The 25,603-nt window shown below is 39.2% G+C and overlaps 1 long non-coding RNA gene across 1 annotated transcript in view; it reads right to left on the reverse strand.

Moving 5' to 3' along the window:
- Positions 1-24,526: 24,526 nt before the first annotated feature.
- LOC111260914 (uncharacterized) overlaps positions 24,527-25,603 on the reverse strand; it is a 9,436-nt gene continuing 8,359 nt past the window's right edge. Inside the window, exon 4 of the long non-coding RNA XR_002680631.2 lies at positions 24,527-24,729. This is a non-coding gene — a long non-coding RNA (uncharacterized LOC111260914). The remainder of the gene's footprint in view (positions 24,730-25,603) is intronic.

The following is a 25,603-nucleotide window of genomic DNA, read 5'->3' on the forward strand; positions in this document are numbered from 1 at the left end:
CTCGACAGTTTAAGAACAAGCTGGAGGGTGTTGGTAAGGCCTTGTTACTCGTGTGGTGATGAGGTAAGTATAACGGTAGCGACCACACGTTTGCAGTTGTTTTACCTTCTCGTTCCTTGCCAAAAATTTTCAGAGCCTGATTAGTTCTATAGAAGTTGGATGTAGTCATTTTCGAATTTAACTACTTTGACTGAAACCGCCACGCGTTAAAATTTGCCTTAGAAAATGTCCAGGCTATACGTATATGTATATATATTTATATATATATATATATAGAGCAACGAAAACCACATGGTAACCTTTAAGCAATCGGCATTACGCTATGGGAAAATTTTATCCAGCGCAAGTCGTCTGGCTATCGTAGTAGTAGTTAGAGCGACGATGTATTAGTACCGCCTATTACAAATGCTCTTTATTATCGTCTTCATATAGCTATAGCGACGGAAAAGCCGTAGAGTTATTGTTACATGTACGTATATTGGCAGATGTTTGTTGTTGTTATGGGTATCGCAATACGTATCATGTGTTATGTGGGTGTAACTTTGTTCTCATCAGTCTACGAAGCTACGTGATTGTTTGCGTATCTGGACGGAAACTCGAATAAGACAATTTCTAGGAACTGCAACAATTGGTCAGCCTCGATGAGTCGACATGACGTAGCTTATCAAACGATGCATCCGAGAGGGATTCAGTGTACACAAACGGATTTGCAATCGAACATATGCGACGCGAATTTTCGGCCTGGGTCGGAGATCGGTGATACATCGGACGTACTTTGCCAGACGGGACACCTACAAGCAGTGGAATAGAAGGAGATGTACGTCTGATCAGCGCCAAGAACTTTTTCTTTTGCCTGTTTGTTTTCCTCAGGCAGGCAGGCAGGCAATTACATCTGTGGAGCAGACGGCCATCCGGTATCTTATCGTTATCCATTCCACTGTCTACGTAGCCCGTAACGGAGGCACAAAGGAAACAGAACGCAGCGAAGGATGACACCTGGGACCGTATTAAAGATATCTACGTAGAGGATGAGCTTGTATTAGCCAACCATACGAATACATCGATAACGTCGCCGATACTGTTATGCACTTCCTCAATCTCTAGCGAAATACCTTCGAGGATCCTTAATGATTGCAACTATGTTGGAGAAATCAAATAAAATTAGCCTCAGAAACACTTATCAAATGAGTTACAAAAAAAAAACATGCGTATAAACGAAAAAAAAAAAATTATTCACCCTCAATACAGGAAGTGTTAATTGCACTATCCCACTGAAATCACGGTAAAACAGCGTTGGTAAATGATCATTACATCACTAAGGTTTAACTAGAAGTCAGTATAGATTATGAACCTTTAAGATTGACGAAAAGCTGGAGCAAAGCTAATGTATCATCATGGCGAAGAAACTTCCATTTTAAAATCGGTCACTTATATTGCAAATACTGAAGAAAGTTTTTGAGTTGCCTAAATGTTGACGTATTATTCTCGAAGCGGTTAGGCTGCTCGCTAGGTAGCTCAGCTCCGCGTTTTTATCGAAAAATAAAAACACCAACCCAGAAGACTGGCGAACAATTTTTGGGATAATTAAGTCTGGGGGACCAGATAGCGGTATATGCTAGAGGAGTCGCAAGTGGCTTCTAATTAGCCAAGGTTCGTGCGATCGTCTACAGCAGACGGATGAAAGGCTCAAATCCACATCTTCGAAAGATGTTATAGAGTGCGGAACAGATATGGGTACGTTATAGAGTGCGGAACAGATATGGGTACGGTTACGGTCGTACAGTGTGATGGGTCTGGGCGTAACTAAAGCAAAATAATAAATATTTACGTTGTTTCCTAAACTATATATATAAATATACATATATATATATATATATATATATATATATATATATATATATATTGTCTAGAAAAATGTTTTTTTGTAAAAAAAAAAACAGGTTCTACTGGACTACTGCTAAAGGGTGGGTATAACATGTACATTTAGTATAACCGTATGTTTATGGCAAAATTCGTGTAAGTAAATATTCTTTGATTTTTGCATCGCCTATTATAACTTGAATAATTTAACAGACACAATACCGGCGACGGGTATAGTTAAAGTTCGTTTGGCTGTGTAATACTTTTTAGATTCTTCTGGGGAAAACACGATTGGCCCGCGCTCTTTTCTCCCTCAGATCACTGCACCCCTATGCCAACAGAACAATCTATATTTCTACTGTCATATTCCGAGTGTGTCGTGTCGAATAAGTTTCTAACTTCTTATGTGCCTCCCGGCTGTATGTATATATATATATATATATATATATTATATAGCGAAGACGGTTAGTCCACAAACCTAGTAGCTCTTCTCCAGACCGTCGCCTAACTCTTGTTTAACGTCTATATGGTGCTTGACAGCACGTTCAACCGTTTAACTTGATATAAGGATATGTATACCCAATAAAAGACATATCGGACCTTGAACTTTCACGCAGTTCTAGCACAACACAGAACAAGCAGCAGCAGCAGCTCATTAGTGGGGTAGCTTAGACGGGCTTCAAAGACTTCCACTGCTCACCCGTTATATGGTCCGTCAGAACCTTTAGCATAAAAAAATAAACTTATAATAAAACAGGTTGGCTGAATGAATAGCTAGTAATGTGAATAAATTAGTTATTAAACGATAAAATTATACCTAGTTTATGTGATACGAATCAAAAACTCGCACGAAAGCACGCATATTATGTTCCTCATGAGTCGTTAATAAGCATGTAGTAGCACCTACAGTGACATCACGTAGACGAAAGCCAAGGACAAGACAAAGCTAGATAAACACCTGCAATGCTCCTTAAGCCGTTACCGTCCTGTCTTGCCATCGAAGTGGAGTTATTGGTAGCCTGATGAACACTGCAAACGTTCATTAGGTTTCTATTCTTGAGAGCACCTCTTAACCCATCAGCTTGCTAAATCAAAGCAGGTACAAACAGTGTTACGTTGCGTTGAGCCTCTCTACAGATCCTTCAGGATGTTTCCCAATTATCAAGCGTTTCCCAACGTTCGCACTTAGGGCAGTTTAAGGATGGCCACTGCGTTAAAAAATTAATAGGACCTTTCTTCGTCCAGATATTACCAATATTATTTCACTGCTTTTCAAAACCATATTGCCAGCTAGCTTTCAGCAATCTTACATGCGCATGACTTACCGTATCACCGGACTATATACAAATTTTGTCATAATACCGATCGGGTCACACACAGATCTGCTTATTCAAAAAACCAGAAGTACAGTCACGTGTATTAACGTAATAGAGAGTTCGATCGCATAATATATACACGAAAAAAAAGGCAAATATACGCTATAATGTATTTTGCACCGAATAATTCTAATTGAACGGGTCACTCCCGTAGTCTGGTCGTTTGCGAATTTCTCTACGGGACTCAATCTGAAGAATCACTTATCAAACTAGATTTCAGTAAAGGCGTTTGTTCCAAGGTTCGACCGGCATTCGTATAATAATCCTTTCAGGTTTGCTCCTATTTTTTCACCATCATTTACCTCGTCATCGAAAAGACATTCGTAAGGGCACTCCGGATACACACAGCAACAGTAACAGCGGCAGTTACAGTAGTTACATCGTAGAATGACTACTATCTACATACACATACACCCAAAGTAGATTTTAGTCAATGATAACAGTGGTGAGTAGGTGCAGCAGATCAAAGTCATCACTGCGAAATCGCTCGCGAGTTATCTCAAGAAACATCCCTTTGCGCCTCTCGACTGCCACAGCCTCGTTTCGACAATAATGGATGCAGATGCCGATCACCTTCTATTCCTTTCAGGCCCTACAACACATATTTTTCGGTGATTGTTCTTTCCACTAGGAAAATACGCAGTGGCGAAACAGAGGAAGGGATCTCGGCGGCGTAACCAGTCACAGCAGATGATCGCAAGGGTGGATCAGCCACACAGCCGCTAATGATAGCACGTTCTAACAGCGGCAGCGGAAACAGCGCCAAATACCAGCAGGAATCACCGTGGGGCCAACTGGCCTTAGTTTCGAGGCAGGTCCGGATAAGTTACGAGACCGTAGAAAACAAAGCGTAAGAAAGAGGTAGAAAAACAGGAAAAGTGTAAAAAAATTTCAAGTTTTACACCAGATGCCTAAGCAGCGCTTCAGCCGGCCGGCTACCAGCATAACCTCGAAATGTGTGCAAGCCCTTATTCAAACCTAGAGCGCCACGTGACCAAGTTCAGTATGTAAACACGGCACCACTGTTATAACCATCGCATCAAATCAATTACAGGCAGAGGTCAACACGCGCAATTTCACTATAATGAATTAAGGAAATGGCTATAAACTAACGTACAGCTCTCGCCGCAGTCTAGCTGGAGCATAACTTCGTTGACCTTACGTAGTCAATTGCCGAAAAGTTTTAGCGGCACAATTTGCAAACATAGTAAGCATCCTTCTTGTCAACAATTCAGGGAAACACCGACTAAAGCGTGTATTTACACGTGTCGTATTCCCTATATGTTCATAGATACCTCTAGGGATACAAAGAACCTTGTTGCAAAATAAATTCTATTATACAAAAAAAAAGACCAATGGAATAAAATTTGGCTATTTGTGTTGATAGAATGTTATATTTGACGTGTTGCCAATTGCCATTGAGCTATGGAGGCGTGTTAAGCTTCTGCCTTTGCTTGGCGTTTCATCAAAATAGTATCTAGGTCATTTGCTACTTCTTGATGGCCCTTCTTAAGCGTCTAAGGGACCCATTCGAGCTATCGCTTTCCGTCCTGCTATCTTGTATTGCATTTATCCACACTAGTATAAGCAAAGAGCGCTTATCTTGTCAATCTGTAACTTGTTGTCATATTGGCTGAGACCACTCATCAGGCTGTTCGATGATCATCATCTGCTTACCGACAAATCGTTGAATTCAAACATAGGGAGTAAATCATGAAGACGTTTAGTTTCCAGTGAATATAATATTTATAGCTGTTTTGAAATTATAGCTACGCTGAGACAAGTACAAGTCGTTAAAGAAACATTGAAGAGTGATATTCTATAGTTACAAAATTGGAGATTGCCTCGGAAAAACCTCACCCCTATTTGGTGTACAGAACGGCTGTTCTCTTAAGCAATCAGCGCTATTCCTTGCAACAAAAAAAAAGGAAAAAAAAAAGTAATTTCTGTTATTATAGATAAACACCTATGCACTTGATCATGATAAAGATAATCGACGTGTTCATCGGAGCATTATATCGAGCTTTGACAATATGTTGAAGACAATATTTTACACGGTGGCGTTGTTTAACATGTTAATGATATTCATTTGAAAGTGGCATAATCGATCTTCTAAATCTATTTCTGTCCAAGAAAATATTTAAACACGTACTATTTTTTCTAGGTAATATAGGTACGTTTCTGTGACAGTTTAGTGGGTAACGTATTTGCCAACTAGTCTCCAGTCGTAGAGCGGGGATCGGAGGTTGCCGGTCGAAGGTCAACCGTATGTCTGACGAAATTCCCAACGGCGACGCCGGACGTAAAGGCCGAAACGTAGAAAGGTAACATAGACACAATGCACGACAGGTGCGTGTTTTTTAAGAGAAGTACAGATAAAGGTGGAGACATCGCCTAAGATTAAACATCTATAAAGATCTTAAAGCAATTATTGGTGTGGTTATAGATGATTAAAATGACCATTAATAGATCTTGCTTTTGATCTATCCCAAAAAAGGAGGGAAATGATCAACTTGATAGCTGCTCATCTAGGAAAAACATTTTCACAGCTTTTGAAGTTAGTACCGACGCGCTATTAGTCTCACCGGCGTACAACAACACATGTAGTTCATTTAGTTCAGAGCATAGGTAAAAGGAAGTGAAAAATCGTACTTAAAGCCCTAATGGGACGTCTTATCCGGACGACTTTGTTCATCTCATTTGTAGTTGAGTTTTTCAAGCCTACAAAACTTTTTCCTTTCAATGTCATTTCTATTTATATAGCCATTAGCGATGCCTTTGATATATAACAAATTTTGTATTTTCAATATTATAACCGCTTGGTACACGGTTATTGCTATAGGGTGGATTCATCTTGCCCGAAGAGAACAGACCAAACATGCTCTTTGCCTATTTGCCACCCGAACGACTGCGAGGGTTTGTGGAGTCCCTGGGTGGCCGCTTTTACTTTTGTGGACTTCATCGATGGCGAAGCTGCGGTCGAAGAAGCCTACAGTATTCCTTGTAATGGTCCTTCTGTATAGGAATACTGGGGTTCTCCTCTCGCCCCCTACGGCTCGAGTTGTTAGACTTGGCGTATGGCCAAAAACAAGGAACCACACAGCGGCAAGTCATCGTGCCGGGTAAGTGGGAATAGCGTTGTTCAATGACGACCCACAAGTAAGGTGGATAATGAACAAGAAGTAACTTTGGTGGTTTTCGTACGATGGCAGGCAAGCCGTCATACATGTACAAGCTGATATTTTTACACGCTCACATTGGCACGCCCTGCATGAAAAGAAAATGTGTCGGGAACAACACCAGTCGGCCTGAAACTATATCCTGTTTGACCGAAGACGCAGAAACTGTATTTCGTTAATAATAGCTGTTTTATGGTTTCGGCTAGCCCCGAAAACCAAGCTACGGTAGCTTAAAACTAATGTAACTATAACCGGAAGGTAAATAACGCATATAAGAGTAGTGAAGGAGAGATGTCATAAAGACCGGTCTAGACGTTGTGCTAGTAAACAGAAGGAGCTCTTTACGATTCTGAGTAAACCCTCACTAAAAGGCTTATCGCCTTCGTACGCCCTCGAAGAGGTTGACACGCCGCTCAGCTAAAAAAAAAATGCATTATTTATCGACATCACAGCAGCAGCCCGAAATAAAGCACAGATACAAATACAAACGTCGTCCCTATATTGAAGTGTTGATGAAAAAAGTAACGCGTTCTCCGTATCAGCTACCGTTAGGATATTGATGAATATCTTAGTCGCACCTGGTACAAGACGCGAAAATTAGATTTCATCAATCATGCCTTCAGTGCTTCATCTGGTGCACATTATACAATGTTGCTCTAATGTTGTGAGGTGCCTCGTTGATTGATCCTATTGTAATGTACATATCACACGTGTAAATCAATACCACTGAAAATCTATTGTACTTAGTACGAGTGAGATCATTGGCCCGCATTCTTTCCCAATGCATGCCTGACAGTAAGGACATAAATAACTAGGAAAGTTACTGAATCTCAGCTGTTTTACCCTAAAGCTTATGTCCGCACTCGAAATCCGTAACTTTTGATTTCGCCAGTTTGTAGTATGCACAGAGACTCCTGATGATTTACTTATATTTTTCTCTAACTGGTGGAAACAACCCCAATTAAAAGAGTACAAATTACTTAAAAAGTGTTCAGTAATCAATTGATGTATACGTTTACTATTAAAACTATGTATATTCCTAATCAAGAAAAGTTGATTATATAACTCATTTCCGATGCCTTATTTTTTCAACACACCGCCGCCGTATTGCTCGAGGTTAGGTTTTTGGAATCACCTATTTTTTAATACTGCATCAAGAGCCTGCCCCACCACCAGGAGCTTCCGGGGCGGGTCTTGTTGTATTTATTTATAGTAATCAGGCAGCAATCTTTGACTTTGCTACATATCAAAGGTTTTCTTGCAACAGTGTTCCTTTCTTTTCTTGTCACATGAACCTGTGTATCCTATTAGTGTCCCCGCAATTCTTACATAATTTTTTAAAAAATTGCAAAATAGGTATGCTACAATTTAGTTAAAAAAGATAGCAGATTTGTGCAAGTGTCTCGCGCGAGATGCTATAAATCCATCAGCATTTTACTATAAATTCTGAAAAGCCATGCAAAAGTGATTTCAGATTTTCTATGATAATCTAGTACGGACTCTGAAGAAACCGCGTAAGGTGTGCACTGTCACCTTCAATACCTGTATGAAATTTTCTTTGAAGGCGTAATAACGTTCTGCTGTGCTTATTTACGTGTTGAGTAACAGCTAGCCATACAGACGGGCCTTTCTCGGCGTTCTATTCGTAGAAACGCTTGAAAGGAAGCTCTGCCTTGGAGTTTTCAAGATGGACGACATTAGTTCTGTCATGTTTCGTTCGGACATTTTAAGTTTGAACTCTTGCCATCGTGGGCAAGCGCCTATGTAGACGCTTCTGACGTATAATCGTGAATTAATACTTGAGCGACATATATAATTTCGTGTCCTATATTACCATCTTCTGAATTGAGACTCTCTTACTGAAAATGTTTGGAAGAAAGATTTAAAGTAACATTTGCTTACCAGTCGACATACTTTTTTTAATAACAATAACAATTATAAATCACACACACGATTCTGGATAAATAATAGCTTGAAAACTATTGGACACTGTTAAACTAATTGAACGAGAAGTGCCTCCCTTGGATGGAATATACAGGTTATATTATGAGCCAATATTTTCTCTGATTTTTGATCTTTTTTATCGTACGTAAATCGATTCTCTTTGACTTGAGCATTGAAGCAACTGAGTTAGTTATTACATGATATTTATTAAATCGATTATTTATGAGTCGCTATCATCAATCTGTCGTGATTGTACAGGAAATAGATTCATAGAGAACATTTGTAGAGTACAAATACGGATCATGTACTTGAAAGCTGAGCTAGTCATTCAAAAATATTCGTAAAGTGCTAGAACTCTACGTACGTTCGTTACGGTAGCTAAAAATGTTGGCGCAGCCAAGCGTTGCAGTTTCGCCACCTTTATAAGCTTCTTTCGTCCCTGATTCTACCTTCATGTACGTCTTTGTCGCCAGTTAGATTCAACGAATCAAGGTTCATGTAGTCCACGGACCCTATGCCCCTTGCGAAATCGGTCGTGGTGAACCATTCAGTGCCATCGTAGCAGCTCGATAGCAAAACAGCAGCTAGAAAACAGTCTGTCTCTTCTGCCAGCCGTCGCAGTTCCATTGCCACAATTGGCTACAGACCAATCCTTGACGGTAGTGCCATACCCATGAAGCTAATGAGAAGTCCCAGTCAAGCTTTAACTCTGGCCCTGTCTCCATCATATCGATCATGGAACCGAGAACGAAAAGCGCTAAGGCGCACGCGTCACCTACTGTAATGAAGCTACGTATCCTATTGTCGAAACTGATTTCACACTCCTTTTTGAAAAGTCTGATTCTTAGATAGCTTAGGCCCATTGGGTCAAAAAGGTACAAGCCTGCAGTAAATGCTCACATTTTCCAACCTCTCAGAATACTTTCGCTTTTAAGACCAGACATAAGCATAGCGTTAGCTTCACCGTAGGTGAATTAGTACTTCAAATGAACTTTTTTGTATTAGACATGTAGTACAAAGACTTTCCATTCCTTCTAGCAGGATAAAGCAGCTTGCTTTTTTTATATCAACGAACCAGCGGTACATACATTAGATGATAACGCGGAACAGAGTTCAACTTTGCTTGGTGATCCCGTTTGTGTGACGTGAAGTCGTGTTTGGTCAGTCGCAGCACGAAACTTCACACGAAAATTCACAGAAAAAACGAGAGGTGCACAATTTCTACCTTTTATGGTTTTGTTATGGCTTCAGCTGTACAAGCGAATGTGTGGCAGACACGAGCACACCAAAGTTGATTCTTCAGTGTGGATTCAGGCGCCTACTTTAAAATGATTAGTGGGCACTGTCAGTCGAATTACTGAGCATTGTGTCCCAAGTTTTAATGAAATTTACCTGCGTCACTTCTCTGATGAAATCACTAATAGGTCACCACCCAAGTGATTCGATGACGTCGGCAGAGCTATACGGTGCAGGCAAGCATAAGGATAAGGAACGGATAATGAAATGAAGTTACGAATTAGGACGAACTCGTTCCGAATATATACACACATAACATGCAGCTCACGTAGATTTTTCGGTACCTTTATTTAGTTTGGAATTCCCCTTGCTTATCTGGTTGCCTCGTATGAACCTTGAGGCCCTATTACCTATTGAGCAAACGCGAATAGGTTAAGGAAAAGGTTTGTATTTTGCTTTACTTAAAGGGTCGTCATTGGAGAAGTCGAACACATTTGTAATATCAATAAGGCAGATTCTGATGCTGGTTTCGTTCCGTCGAAGGATACGTCCGTCTCAGATGGCCTTTTGCGCTATGATAATGCAGGGCACGTCCGCCTGTTTGCCATCAATTAAAACACCTATAGTAGACTATCCTGCCTCGGAAACACGTTTAGATTTAGGTGCCACTTGGGCCCGCTGCAATTCTGAACATATACCCTAATTATCTTTTAACTAAAAAAAAAGAATACCGAAATAAGTATAATTGCTCATTATATTATGTGAATCATAATATGCGTTTGTAATCCACAGTGAGCACTTTCACTCTTTTGGCCGATAATAAGATACATAACATGTTTGCATCATAGCGGAGGTCATTCTAGAGCAATTAGGTCCCATTAATGAATCGTAACTTGGCTACGGGGTCACCTTACGACGAAAATAACTATATTGGCTTAAAAAGCTAATGAAAATCCATTATATCGCCCATAACATAAGCGAAGAGCATCGGGCATACGACGACTTAAGCGTTTACAAACGTCCCCTAGCATCCGTCGACAGACTCCGTCGCCTTGTCCGACAGGTTAAAACGTTTGCTGATGATACGTGAAAGAGAAAGGGACCAGGTATTTAGTCATACGTTCGTTTTGTATATTCGTGTTAAAGGTGCCGTCCCCTTCTTGACGTTTTCCTGAAACGTGATGTATTGAAATTGGCTTTCAGAACTCAACTACCTCGTCAACACGACTCAATAAAGTCTTTTGAAATTTTGCTCTTTTGGTGAATACTTAAAATAGAAATGTGTAAGAAAGCATTTTAGTTCTGATTTCCTGAACCCTCATTGACTTTCAAAAGTGCCCGCCCTTTCTGTCCTGCAGTCTGATGTCGTGCAATTTACATTTTATTATTATTATGACAGACTTGCTAAATACTCTCGAAGATATACAATGTAAACGCTAACTTAAAACTCATGGAAAAGTACGTATGCCACAACGACAGCGTGAATTTACTGTACTAGGAGCATGCTCGATCCGTGCTCTCCGTGGACGTGCAACTAAAAAATCACTTCATCAACTTCACGATTGGTGTTGTAAACTAAACCAAATCAAATATCAAAACAGTCGATCTTCGCTTTCCGTATTCCAATAAAGAGCTTTTTTTAAAGCTAATACTGTTTTCCACACGACTCAACGCAAGGTCAAAGCCAGTATCCACATCCCGACCACTTGCATATTGTGTCTAACAGTCATACAGATCTTAATGTGTAAAATAGTCGTATCGTAGTAGGTCTTGAGACCCGCATCCTTCACGTGTATTGATTTTTTTTTGGGTTCTTTCGGGCTACGTCTAAAACTACCACGTGTTACAAGGCGTACTCTCGTCGGCGGCAAGCACCAGCTCGGCTATAATATTATCAGCTTGAATTAGCATCAACGCTAATCTGAGTCCGCTGAATTGTTATACCGTTACGAGCAGGGTAGTAATAGGCTGGTTGGGTCGCAGTCTGTCCGGGCACTGCGCAAAAAAATCGCGATCTGATTTCTTTTGGGAATGCACCGTAGGGTCCCACCCAAACGAGACGTGTGGTATACTTTGTCAAGTTGTAATACAAGACAAGTTAAACGGGCAGTAACGAAATTTAAAGCTGCCGTAAGCACACACGTTAGGATAGATCGAGTGTACTGCCGCTAATAGAAACTGCTATTTGACACACGTTACGAAAGACTGAAGTAGAAAGGACACTTAATTATTAGCAGGACATTATAGGACAGTACTGTTGCACTTTATAATCAGGCTGAACAATTACGGCATTCCTGTCTGTGATTTTATGCCTTAAAGTGTACCGGAACTTTTTGTTTATATGTTTCATCCGTGCTGTAAACGGTCAGCTTATTTGGTTACGGTAGGTGTGATGTTAATTAAAGTTCGTAGCGGTGGTTTTTCTTGACCATAATGAAGTATTTTCATCTCGCCTTATTCATCATAGCTGATTCAAAGGACGCTTGTTTTTACGACGATCCCTCCCAACATTGTGGACAACACTTGGGGCTAGCAGACCTGAAACAGCCCAGAAACTATAAAACAATCTCCTTTCGGTTAAGTCTATATCGATGAAGGAAGCATAAAAAGATACTTCTCCCATAATCTGTTATAACCTAGACAGTCGCAATACATTTTGGTTCCATCCTGAAGATCGGTGCTATTTCTGAGGTAGCGAATGGGTATGCAGCAAATTTTAAATGTATTTTTCCATCAGTATTACTCGTATGGTAGCGCGTTTCTTCATCTCCGTCGCCTTGTTATCTGGTCATATTCTAGTATGAACTGGGTCATAGGAGGGGAATAAAGCAAATAAGTTAGCAGAGTTGACCCTGTTTAGAAAAACAGACTTTCATAGAGAATGATTAAGCCTTCTTGTAGAACTGCTAGTTAGGCTTATAACAGGCCCCTCAAAAGCGAGTGCTGTGTTTACCTGCAAGGATAAAGCAATAACGACCTAATCAATTTAACTTCCGAGTTCGTGAATTAATTAAACCAAAGTACCTTTAACAACACTTCGAGACGCTGTATATTGTTATGCTGTGGCGTTACGCAACATCGTTTATTACTCCGTTTTTTTTTTTTTTTTCAATAGAACTGTACCTTTATTAACTACAGAGTAGGACAGTAATGTTGTTATCGCTAAAATTTTTTAAGAGCTCGTTTTACTAGTATTTCCGGAGGTCTGCTCTAAATTCGCAATAGAATTCCCGCAATAAAATGATGTGCCCATCAGACACATCGACGCGATGACAGATATACCATAATAAAATTGTAGCAAAGATACGTCTAATGGATCCCGCTTCATTCAATGACTATTATAATTAGGATGATTTTTTTTTGTGTTATTGACTTGACGGACGCGATTGCCAATCGTAATCTGCGTATATGTTGCAAATGAATAAATGTAAGCCAACTTTCTACTGAATGTCAGCGGATCTTGTTTGATCTGGTGTAGGCCTACTTTTCCGCAAATGTGTCCTCTTTTAAGCCCTGAATCAAACAAAAGCGCATTAGGCTTCAAGGAAATAAACAATTAAACTATCATCAAAATTATGTCGTTCACTATGAAACGTTTTGCTCTTTTTGCAGACCTAGTTGTTTTATTTTCAATTCAAATACAGTCCATTATCATTATCTATGACCTTGTGCCATTTAGATCGTTACTTGTTTATTCCGTTTCTGTTTCGTGAAGTTTCGAACGAAAATTTCGACAGCATTTTGTGGTTTGAACAATTTTTCATCAAAAAGTTTCTGATGTTTCTGTTAGAGCAATGCCTGGCGAGCACCATTTAGATGACGGGGAATCTCACTTTTCAATGTAGGGTCCAGCACCAATATGACTCTGGCTACTAATGGCCTGCTCCAATCGCTGCTGTGGTTGATAGCATATCTACCACATAACCCGATAGACACAATTAGCTTTTGTAGCTCTACGTTAGCTTTAGGGTAATGTTTCGCCGGCTCCATTGACGTAACCGTCCGTGATTATCGTGGAAGACCCATTTGTCGTCACTCTTACGTTACAACAATGATCCCACAGAACTGCGAGATCATTGTTGTAACGTAGGAGCAAACAGAAAGCAGCGTCTCTACATTTCTGTCTTGATTCTAGCCCGAACTATGCGCGCCTCATTTAATTATTTATCTTTTTATCTGATTAATTTGACCAAGGCAAACGAGCGTGGTATTGTTAACGACACCGATCCTAGTGCCTAACAATAGCATCATTTAGAAATATGAGATAAATTTTTGTCGCGTGTTATACTCGACGACCTATATTATAAGAACATTATTTGCAAAATTATTCAAACCTCTTCTCGTTAGCTAGCTTTCAAGTTTCCTAGCAGCATGGAAAATATATCTTCAACTCTGAAGAGTATGTGTATGCATCCATATAAATTTTTTTTCAAGGAACATATGGCGTCGCTACTTCACTACTACACCGTGTACACAAATGTTCTCCTTATTGAAGGTGAAGGAAGTGATTACCTTTTTCAGTACAATCGTCTCGATAGTCGTACGATTGCTCCTACGAACTAGGAAAATGGAAGGTAGAGTAAACATTTGTATACGTGTAATAGTGACTGCTAGTTTTCCTGCACATTCGCCTATGAGATCGTTCTTTTCGAGAGAGGGGTTTATATTCAAATGTTGACAAAGCCCAAATCAGCTGAACAGAGAGAACCCAGTATTCTGGAATTTATTGTTTTTTTACTATTATATTTGTCTATTAAAAATAGTATACGTTAAGGGCCAGTTCCAGATAGAATTATACTAAGGAAAAGTGAAACAGGTCACGACTACATAACGCATTTACTGCAACTCCAGCCAAATACAGGTCAGTCGCCTCTGGAAAGATTCTATAGGCAGCCCCGGGACTCCTTGTCAAGTCTGATCTAGCTGTTTCACATTATGTATAGGTTATTGTACATTATGTTACATGCTATTGCAACAATTTGCATCGTCAAAATGTTAGCTAGCCTGTCTAATTTACTTCTACAAACTATGCAAAAATACATAACCCTCACTTGATCTGGTTCCTTGTTTATTTATGATTAACAGAGCAGAGCGCTCCGAGCGTTCAACACTTCCTCCCCTGAGGCTGCAAATGATTACTCTGAGGACAACTGTGCATTTGTCTGCCCCTGTTCTGGCTATTTCTCCAAGTTGTCGACGCTTTGCATTGCCAGTCTGTAATTGAATGAACGAAAGACATGCAAAAGAGAGGGAGCACAAGTTTAACTTCGAGAATCGACTTTAGGATTTTCGGCCATGCAAAATGGAGTGCACTCATTTCATCTATGTCCGTTCGCGGCAACCAACAAGTGTTGACATTTCTGTAGTTTTGCCCACTTCAGCCGCTAAACGTGAACCGTCGCCTCGTAGACGTAGCATTCGCTATGACCAACGCTACCTGGCCGCATATTTTGCCGCAAAAATGTACAGCGTAAGTAGTCTGCCCATGCAAATGATCCCGAGGGGAACGTCATTCCTGATCGACTAGGGTCCGCTAGGAATGACGTTCCAAAAGATTTGTTGACCGTCTTTTTACTAGCCGTTCTTGCTTACATCGTAATGCAGAGCACAATTTTCGAACATAGAAATTACAAACGATATGCAACGATTTAAATATGAATCAGTGCGCTACTTCCGGTAAGGGTTTTCATATTTCACAAAAATACTTACGCTGAAAATATAAACATTGAGGATCCTCGAAAAGATTTTACCGCGGACATCTTTGTAGCGTTAAAAAAAAAAGGTGCATTAAATAAGTCCCTGGGATAGCTTAGTGGGTAACGTACTTGCCCCTGTTGTTGTGGTCTGGGTTCGCACCGGGGTATAGATAGATGTCACGTTTCATGCTGAGAGCCAGCCGTCTGTCTGATGAAATAGCAAACGGCGGTAAAGTTTGACCCATAGAGAGGCGCTTTAAATGATTCTATCCTTTAGACGTTATCTTTGCTTCGATTTTGCTGGTGAAATTATCCATTTTTATGACCTCTATTCTGCATATATAGTAATTTTGTAGCTCTGGACAAACGGACGATAGTGTTACGTAAACACACATGGAAACCGCCGTACAGAAGTGGAATTTCATCTCAGGTGGTTAGCGCTAGCCGCTCGTTGAGCTCTTTTCACAGTCTACTCGTTTGCACAGCTGATGAAGATTTCATTAGACGTTTGTGTTGAGAATGACGAACAGGATGAAAAACGTCGGCAAAACGAATGTTAGCGGCGTTATTCCGTATTGCTAGGTTGTCGAACTGAAGCTGTTATTTTCTTTCGGCCGCAGCAGAAAGGCCTAGACTAGATGTTTTTATGGCACAGTTTTATACGACTCATTGACAGATTTCTGCTTGTCTTGTATGTGAAAGACGGCGGCTGTGATGCACGAATGTGGGGTCAGCATTTAAATCGTTACATAGGCTCACCTTCTGTAGAGAGGCCGAAGCACGTTGTCCTAAAGAGTAATCGTTTTCACTTGAGACAATATTCAAAAACGTCTTCCTGTAAAGTATTCGTTCCTAACAGATAACTATTTTCTGGGTCTCAAAAAGAGTCAGAATTGTTTTTCAATTATGTGCTCCTCCAGCTCCGCCCATAGATAGGCTCCTTATATGCGAGCGTTAATCTATTAACTACGACGTAAATATTGAGCTAATCGATGAGGACAAATTAGAGAAAATTGCCTTAAGAGAAAGGACTAGATCACAGTAACCATTAGCAACAAAACAAATCTGATACTTTTTATTTGCTTGGCGACAATATTTACAAGCTCAACACCTTCAAATGCACCTTCTTTTCAGTTAAAATCATCTGAAGGATCCAATAGTGTAACTTCATTTATCTATTGTAACCTCTAGACCGCTTCAAAATAGGTTTCGACCTCATTTCAAGTTACTAAACAAAGTAACTCTTGCTTTGTTAAGAAATTACGACAGACAATACGCATTATATTTTTTGGTAGGTATAAATTTTAATAGGTTTTTATAATTTTTTGTCAAAATTTAATATGAGAATTTGTCAAAATATATCTAAAGATTCATTCTTCTTCTTCTTCTTTTGGCTCCTAAGCCAAATGGCTGATGAGCATATCAGAGATTTAAGCAACAATTCGAAGAGAAGGCAACGAATTCCCAAAAAGCCATATCTTATCTAATTATGAAATCACACTGGTTTTCATCATCGACAACAGGCTTCGGCTTAAGCTTTTGGCTCGCACCTGCTGCCCAAGAAGCCTTGAAGACCCCTTACCCCTCGGTACAACCGCAACCAAATGCGCTTATTTTATGTAGTCTTCAAATGAGCTGTAGGTGGTCGTTAAAAAAAGACTCCTCCTTCTACCTGTAAAAATCGGTCTGCCATCATTTTCTGTCCGCAACAATACCTTGTAACCACATAGAGCGAACTAAAGAAAATTATCGCGCTTTTAGTCACACATGATTTAGTATAGGCCTATCGGTCCATATTTGCCTTCCAAATGCTCGGACACAAACGCTAAGCACAAAATACTGTTATTTAATCAAGTTGAGTTTTATAAGCAATGTTACTGGGCTATTCCGATCTCGGCAGCCTGGCAGATGCTAATTATGTCAGTCTGTCTAGCAAAATAAAACCCGATGTATTCTACAATTGTGTCGAACCGAGGAGCCGATACGATTAATCACGACCGATACACTCTTTCCTTGACCCCCAGCTATTCCGTTCTGCAGCAGACGATCACCTTACGGTGCACAGGCCCAACGCGAGCGCTAGGTGCTATTTTAATAATGAATCATACAGTAACCAGAATGTCAACAATCTAACAAAAACTGCACTAAGTACGACTGAACTTATTATAGGAATATATCCGATCGGTAAATTCAAGTTTGAATGATTTATGTTTTCCAGTCAGAAATGTTGGCGATGCTAGCCCTTCTTGCGGGTAGGCCATTTTAGAAACGTACTTTTTTTTCTATATATAATGCCTACTTTCTCCACTTTTGCCGATATGAGGTGGTGTTTTTCAACATGGGAGTAGCAGTAGTGTGTGACCTCAGCTATGCAATGTTTCGACGTGTTATTGCACAATTTAAAGCGTACTTTAGTTTCCAGGCAATAAAACTACGCTGTCTACGCATGTATATAAAAGTATACGAAACGACCTGACACAAACTTTTTTACTTTTTATTATTATTATTATTATTTCATTTTTGCACTGTAATCTGACTTTTCTTTTAATTCTGCTTCACAGTGTACAGACAGCTGGTAGCAAAGTGACTCTCTTACAAGATCATTTCAGATTTCTACAACCTCGATCTTCGTATTCTCTAGTTGCTCGGCGTTACCATTTTCTATCGCTCATATTTGCAGCTAGAAAAGGAAGGAATTTTTTCTAGTTCGTAAAAATCTTTCTTGGTAATTTAACAATCTGAGCGCGAGTCACTCACACACACTCGTGGATTTTTATTCTGAGACGAAGAGTACAAAATCCGGTTCAACAAAATGAAGTACATCCGTCCCCTCATGATTGCACGATCTGTGATTGCGTTCCGTAAGCGTCCACAGATGGGACATCCATTTGGTAGTAAAGTAAGCACTTAACAACAACAAAGCAAAAGCACGACTTCGAATACGAACATCTGGTACCACACATAGAAGACTATGCAGCCGATGTATTAAGCAGCGGACAATAACAACCGGTGTCAGTTTGAAGAAACGAAGGTCGGTAATGGGAACGTTAGCATCGGTAAGATTTTTTCCTCTCATAAATCCACCATTCAAATGCTGGCTGCATTTTAGCTATGTCCAGCATTTCATATAATAGCTAAATAGACAACGCTGTCCTTCAGCCTTTTTCTTTTTTCATAGCTTTTGACTATGAGAATCATTTCATTTGATAATCGCGGCTAATTCCTAGTTACTGAGAAGAAATATTGGGATATTAATAAACCTGCCACTAATAATAATAATAATATCGATATAATAACTATAATACTATGCAGAAAAATAGTTGTAACTATGAAAGTTGCTTCCGTGACTCTCAAAATTTACTATGATTTCCTTTGAAATAAAATATCGTAATTCGTTTTTGATCAAAACATTTTCTGCTTCGAAGAGGCGAGTTTAATATAACACAGGTGTCATCCAGACACACCAGATATAATTTAGCTTATATAAAAACAAGCAGATTAATAGCTTCGTAAATAGCAGAACCCATAGCACGCCGTAGGGCACTATACAAGCTCGACAATCTGAATGGTAAATGTCAAGAAGTAGTCTTTCTGGTTGCGTTTCTGATAAAACTGAGCTAACAAATTGACCTTCTTGTAACGGGTACTTGATGTTCACTGTGTGATCAATTACCGTCGTGAAGGAGCCTTAATGTATTTAAGGTCAGAAATGAAGAGGCAGATCTATAAGCACAGCGAGACCTTCACTTTAATGATCGTTATTGTCAGGCTCAAGGTAGGCTTTACTCACAACTGCTATCCATTTGTTTGACATTTGTCAGCTGTACAACTAGCGCCGCTGATATTAAAAGCGATCAAGGTTGACTGACGATAAGAAGAAGAAAACAGACGTCGATGCTTCAATATGCCCACGTGCAATTTGACATTATATGTGTATGATGCTGATTTTAGCAGACTTAACTCCGGGATATTCGAAGCCAGTAGGATCAAACAGACGCCTGTCTCGCTTTACTGAACTTTCTACGTTTTCGTCCTGAGCCGCAGCCCATGCCGCCAAGCATTTTGTTTCTACAAATTCGATTTGACCTTATATAAGTCTTTACAGCTTCCCCTAACCCCTTTAGCTGACAATGAATTTTAAAGTAAAGTTCCTCTGTAAATACCTTCCGTCAGACTTAGAAAGAAAAAACTTTTTTGTAGATCGTAACAAAGGAGGCTATCTGTACAAGGTCACAGGGTTCAAGATGCCTAGTAGGACTATAGTGGTTGATTCGGTAACTTTTTATATTTAACAAAACAGTCATATGAATCCAGGGACTAAGGCCTGTGGAATAAGTCCTATTCGCAAGTCTAGTAGTCACTTGTGTCTCAATGAGAAGCTTTGTATGGTCTAGCGCATACGATACGGTTATACCGCATGCATTTAAGCAAGCACAGCAGCGGAATCTCCACCAACATCGGCTCTCCCTTTATATATAATATTATCAACACTGATTATTGCACGACCTAGGTCAGAAATTTTGTTTTTTCCTCATTTTTCTGCGGTCATAACTTTACAGGATGGCCTTTCTCTACGTGGCTGGTACGATATTTTCATAATTCAACAACCTGGATTACAAGAAGCTTTCCCAAAAAGATTTCTCAGTTGTCCAGAATTGCAACTTCTTTCAAAAAAATAGGCAGCGACGTTATTGCTGCGCCCTCTAGGAAAGCGCACGGTGCTTTCATCAGTGTTCATTCTATGGCGTTTACTCTTCGTGTATTGAATATGAAGAGTAACTTTTACCAAAGCCATCAACCCAGCTTCGAGTGAATCATGATCACCCTAACGAGAAGACGACAAAAAATTGTAATATGCTTCATGTGGAAAATGTCATGCATGGATGTGACTCAAAATCATAGTCACAGTATCTCTGAGTCTGTTCCTTTCATAATTTTACAATGTACGTAATAATAACAAAAATAGGCAACAGATATACAGTACATATATAAGTCCTGTTTGCGATAACATATATTGTTATACTATGTTCGTGTTACATGTGAGCACTTTCATTTGTCACAAGAACAAAATGTGCCAGCTAATTGAAATTAGCAATGAAGTAAAACATATGCCACGGTCGAATCCCTATAAAAATTTAATTTTTCTGATTTGTTCAACAATTACCTGTGGATAGCTCAATACAGCTTTTTTTTTCAGCATTGGAGGGAGTACAGCCATCAACAGAAAATATGCATGAGCAAACGATTTATTTAAATTTCGACGGTATGAACGAGCGGGCGACGGTCGAAGCCCAAACAAGATGATACGCCTTCGTCCATCGTTCGTTGTCCTGCTGCTGTCACCATACGTCGTGTCGATTTTCCCCCAAAAGAAATGGGTCTCCAACCTCGTTTCAACAGTTAAATAGCAAAGTAGTAATCCTTTATTGGTAATTTTAGTTTATTGCCACGGTTTAATACGACAATACGTAGCTAACACATTCGTATTTACAATATTAATATATAATTATATAATTGGACAATAGACCAAATCGTTCCCAATTCACTTTATTGCTCGGCTTCAACTTAATCTAAAACGAACTTTTCTGATACACGTAACTGCAGCAATTAGGTAGGACAACCTGATCCGTATATATAAAAATGGACAGATAGAATTTTTTTTACATGGCGCGTACGTTTTCAACATTATGAGCATGCCGCTAATGCGTATCATTTATAGGTGAATTTTTACAGAGAATCCATGTGAGCCTTTGCAGTTTCGGGAGCGTAGCACCAGACTGTTAGATCGCTTATTATTACCTTACTATTTATAGAACTCACCGCAGAGTGTAAAAAGAACAGTTGTAGGTGTTACGTTTCAGTTATGGTGGTCCTTTTCGCGGCCTATTTCTTCTACTCATAATCATTTAAAATTTGTCGAGGGATGCTAGACGGTTCTCTAATATTCCCCACGACATACATTATGCTAGCTGATGTTCACGCTATTATCTCTCTATACGATAGCGGCTCTCTCTATGACTTTGGAAGTGTTGGCGAGTTAGACTTATGATGTTTTTTGTTGTTGTTTTGTAATGATCCATTGTAAATTTTTTCTGGCACTATCCTATTCCGGTATATGTATAATTTTACTGATTTGAAAAGTTACATATATAGCAAAATACTGCTCAATTTCTGTTAATTTAAGTTTTCTATTAAATTGAGCCTACTTCTTTGGTAATAGAATGATCCTTTTGACAATATGTGTGCACAGCGAAATGTAGCATTTTCGCTAACTTCTACTACGCGTTTATTATCCGAATATTAAGAAGGCGCTAATCTAGTTTTTTTTTTTAACTCGCATTGCAGTACATAATTTTTAACGAAAGCTAACTTCCCGATTGGCATCACTTCTTTCATTTTCCATGGTCCTCGTCTACTTTTCAAACAGATGTCTTCCAACGGGTTACAGCTTGTCCTCGAAGTCATGCTATCTGAATAGCTCGAAAAATAGAAGCGGCAAAATCTGGGCTGTAATGTGGGGGCAAAAAGATTTCCATCAAAAATTTATTAGAATTTTTCGAGTTGCTAAAGCCCCATTGAATCGAGTGCTTTGCTACTCAAGGGCCTTTATGTTGTCAAGTGTATTTGATTCGTTAGGTAGAGTTTCATCGGTATTTTTGGAATCTACAATTGTGCAAAATTCTTAGGGTAGCCTGCACAAATTCTAAATCCCCGCAGTTCATTGACATCAACTCCTTATAGTTGTCTGCAGCATGCTTGTCATCCGAACCGAAAAAGAGGATCCTTAGGTCAAAAGCGCTGAAATCAGCCAACGCTACCAGATACTGTTAATATCTTTTCAATCTAACGGGCATTCGTTGTTGCCCGGGAAGTAGTGAAGACGGCCGTATCGAACACGTAATTCTCTGGCCTCGTAACTCAATTGCAGATAAAAGGCTAAGATTAACACACCAAGACCGCACGTAAACAGTACTGCGAAGGCAAAACATTTTCGAAATGAATCTGTTCCGCGTCAAGAAAATGCCTGTATGAAACTTGCGAATGGTGAGGAGAAACATTGTCAGCATAACTTTTTAATCAACCTAACAATTATTTCAATTGAATACACAAATATTAAGATAGATACCGTTGTTACCGCGCGTACATATAATATAGACTGTGCGTGTCTAGAACTAAATTTCCGTTCTAGATAGGAACAATGACAGTGCTTGGTAGTCTACAACTTTTTTTAGTTCACTTCCTACCACCGCTCTAGCTTTTTGCCTCTGTCTATCTAGCCTGTAGGAAGAGGGGCATCAAAGAGGAACTCTTCCGATTATACAGGAAAAACACTGTCCCCTACTGTGTGTTCACGTAAAACGTAGGCCAGGCGTCCACTATCCAGGCCCATAAATTTATACATGTGCATATATGTTCTCATGTTTTCATGAGAGAAAGCTTAATGGGGGGAGAGGCAGCAAGCGTGCACCGGGGTAAATGCGCGCGAACAAGAGGGTACCGTAGCAGTTTTGTGGTCACTGGCGATAACTGAAAACAAGCAACAATAGCAGACAGAATGTTATCGGCTGTTATGAGACTGCCGCGATAATAAAAGAGCACAAAGGGCGCCGCCAGCTAGACTGCAGGACAAAGAGCTTTTGTCACTTTGTTCAAGTGATTACCTCTCGGACGCATTTGAAGAGGCCTAGATAAGGCTGGTCTTTTTTGGGCCCTCGTACACATCTGTAGATAGTGAATCAACCACATGACAATAGGAGGATCGACGGACTGATTCATAATATCACAATTGAGATAGCTCTTTTCGCTGTTAAGAACGCTTATGACAAAAATACATATGCTCGTGTTTTGGATTGAGCCAGTAGATTCCGCGCTCACACCAGTCGAAGCCTACATGGGTCCTGTAATGCAGTAAACTGCATGCTTTATAACAGGTAAACACATATTTCCGTGAGAATGTAGCCATGTGTACCATGACTTTTTCAGCTGAGGCTCTCGTTAGTCAAGAACACATTTGCGGAAGGAAAATTCTGGTGGTAGAAGGAACAATGGTGACCGGAGCATGAGTTATTCAGCGGCTCTAGCAGAACTCGTTTGTTACGTCATCAAGGCGACAAACGTTGCGCATGATGGGATGCACAGTCTAGTCTCAAATAATCCATCTTGGCGAAGCGGGAAGTGTTAGGACAACAAATACATTTTGTTTACTTCCGAAACCGCCCTAAACAACAAATGAGCCGATGTTAGTTTTCCATTTAGGAAAGACTGATAGCTACAGAAAGCTCTTCGTATACGTTGACACTTGGTGGACACGTGCTCCAGCAGTAAATTAACAGTTAATGAATAAATAAAAAAAAAAAATAAACATAGAATAAATACAAATACTAAATAAAAAATAAGCTAACGTAATTATTCAATGGCAGCACATTACTGTTAGGTCTTCATCGAGCAAGTGTTCCACCAGGATGGTGTTCAACAAACAGAAAACATCACAGTTTTTAAATTGCAATTGATTCGACGCACTTTACCATAGCGGCAAAGGTTGAATGGGTGCGATGGGCACAAAATTTCGCTAAACAAGTACCATCTAATGGGCTTCATAACTATGACACGAATCTTAGTGTTAGAAGGAAGATTTCATGTTCTGATCGAAACCTCAGCCAGCTGATCTTCCACTTCCACTAGAGCTGCGATTTAAGCTTTCAGAACGTTTCTTTATGACGAAGATAAGTTCCGTGATGTTTTTACCGTACGATAAAGTAATAGCGCTGAAAGAACTTAAATCTCTTCGCCAGCTTCAACTTGTGGTTGTTGAATCTTATTTCATTGATCTCAACATATTTCTGTATTCGGTATTACGTGCGCCAAAAATCCATTACTAGCCTATGCCCTATATGTATCACATATATTATCTAGCTATTGATCATAAAATCTATAGCAACATAAACAACTGGATTTTAAGAGGAACAAGCCATCGCTAAATTGCCATTTATACTGAAATTTTTTGTTATCTCTTCATTGGCTTAGAGACGGTGAGACTGATGTATGGCAATATGTCAACCTGAAAGGGAACGTGGATTTTAATGGGTAGAACATTTCAACGTTCACGTATTGGTAACGACATGGATGTACACTCTTCAACTGAAGTAAGCTATTAGTAACTCCCATAAAAAGTTGCTACTTCGTATCGAAATGACTGCACTACGTTAAGCAAGACAAGCCAGCTCAGATACACGACTCGCAGATTTATTCATGACAAGATATTTGAATATAATAGCATAGAAGTTCTTGCGGTCTTGCACTTATTCCATAACTTGAAATCAATTAGTGAGCCCTTCAGTCCTCGCCATGGGGTAGTTCTTTCTTTTTTTTTTTTTTATAGAACCGCACAACAATGCAAAGTCTGTGAGCTGTAGTAGTGTGAAATAGTGCAACACTGATCTGAAATTTGTCACGATTTAAACAAGTAAGTAATCGTAGATTTATATTTACCATTTTCAATTTTTATTTATTAACTCATTTTTAAAAAGTAGCGATAAATTTCACGTCATTTTTTCATCAAAATAGTAATCCTAAATTTATTTGATCAATATATAAGTAATGTTTTTACAAACATTTGACACATCTTATATAATTATGTAAAATTAAAAATCAAGAACTTAGATATTTATCTACTCGTATTCATATACTGGTTTTATCATCCCAAAATCAGCTACAAAAACTAAGGAAATCACATTATCTATTTTTCTGCCAAAAAATAACGAAATTTCGTTTCTTAAATAATCGTATAAACAGATAAGTGTAAGTCAATATTGCATAGTATTATGAAATTTATAAAGTAGGTGAAAGACCAGCAGCGAATTAGATCTACAAATCCTTGATATATGAGTATGATCTCAATCTCAATTAATGAACGCTGACATTTTTATAAAGAAGAAAGATAAGGTATTTACAATTAAAACAAGACAGTATAAAATCTTTGATTTAGATTATTTAGCTTAAAAATTATTTTGAGAATAAACCAGATAATCTATACTTATAAATCAGTAAAGATGCAAAACGTAAAGAAATTCATAACTACACACTTCTACGAGTTCGATAACTATAGCGCCTAACGAGAATCGATAGACGCTTTATTGGAGACTCACAAGTGTCTCATCCCTATGATCAGTATAAAAATTTTTACTTAAAATTAGTAGTATTTTGCGCTATCTTATTTATATAATCATCTTCTTATTTTTCTATACATTAATTTAATCGTATATTCACACAAATACAATAATTGTTTCGCAAAATACGTCTATTATTTTATATC

The sequence above is a fragment of the Varroa jacobsoni genome, unplaced genomic scaffold, assembly GCF_002532875.2.
Source record: "Varroa jacobsoni isolate VJ856 unplaced genomic scaffold, vjacob_1.0 scaffold_490, whole genome shotgun sequence".
Taxonomy (NCBI): Eukaryota; Metazoa; Arthropoda; class Arachnida; order Mesostigmata; family Varroidae; genus Varroa; species Varroa jacobsoni.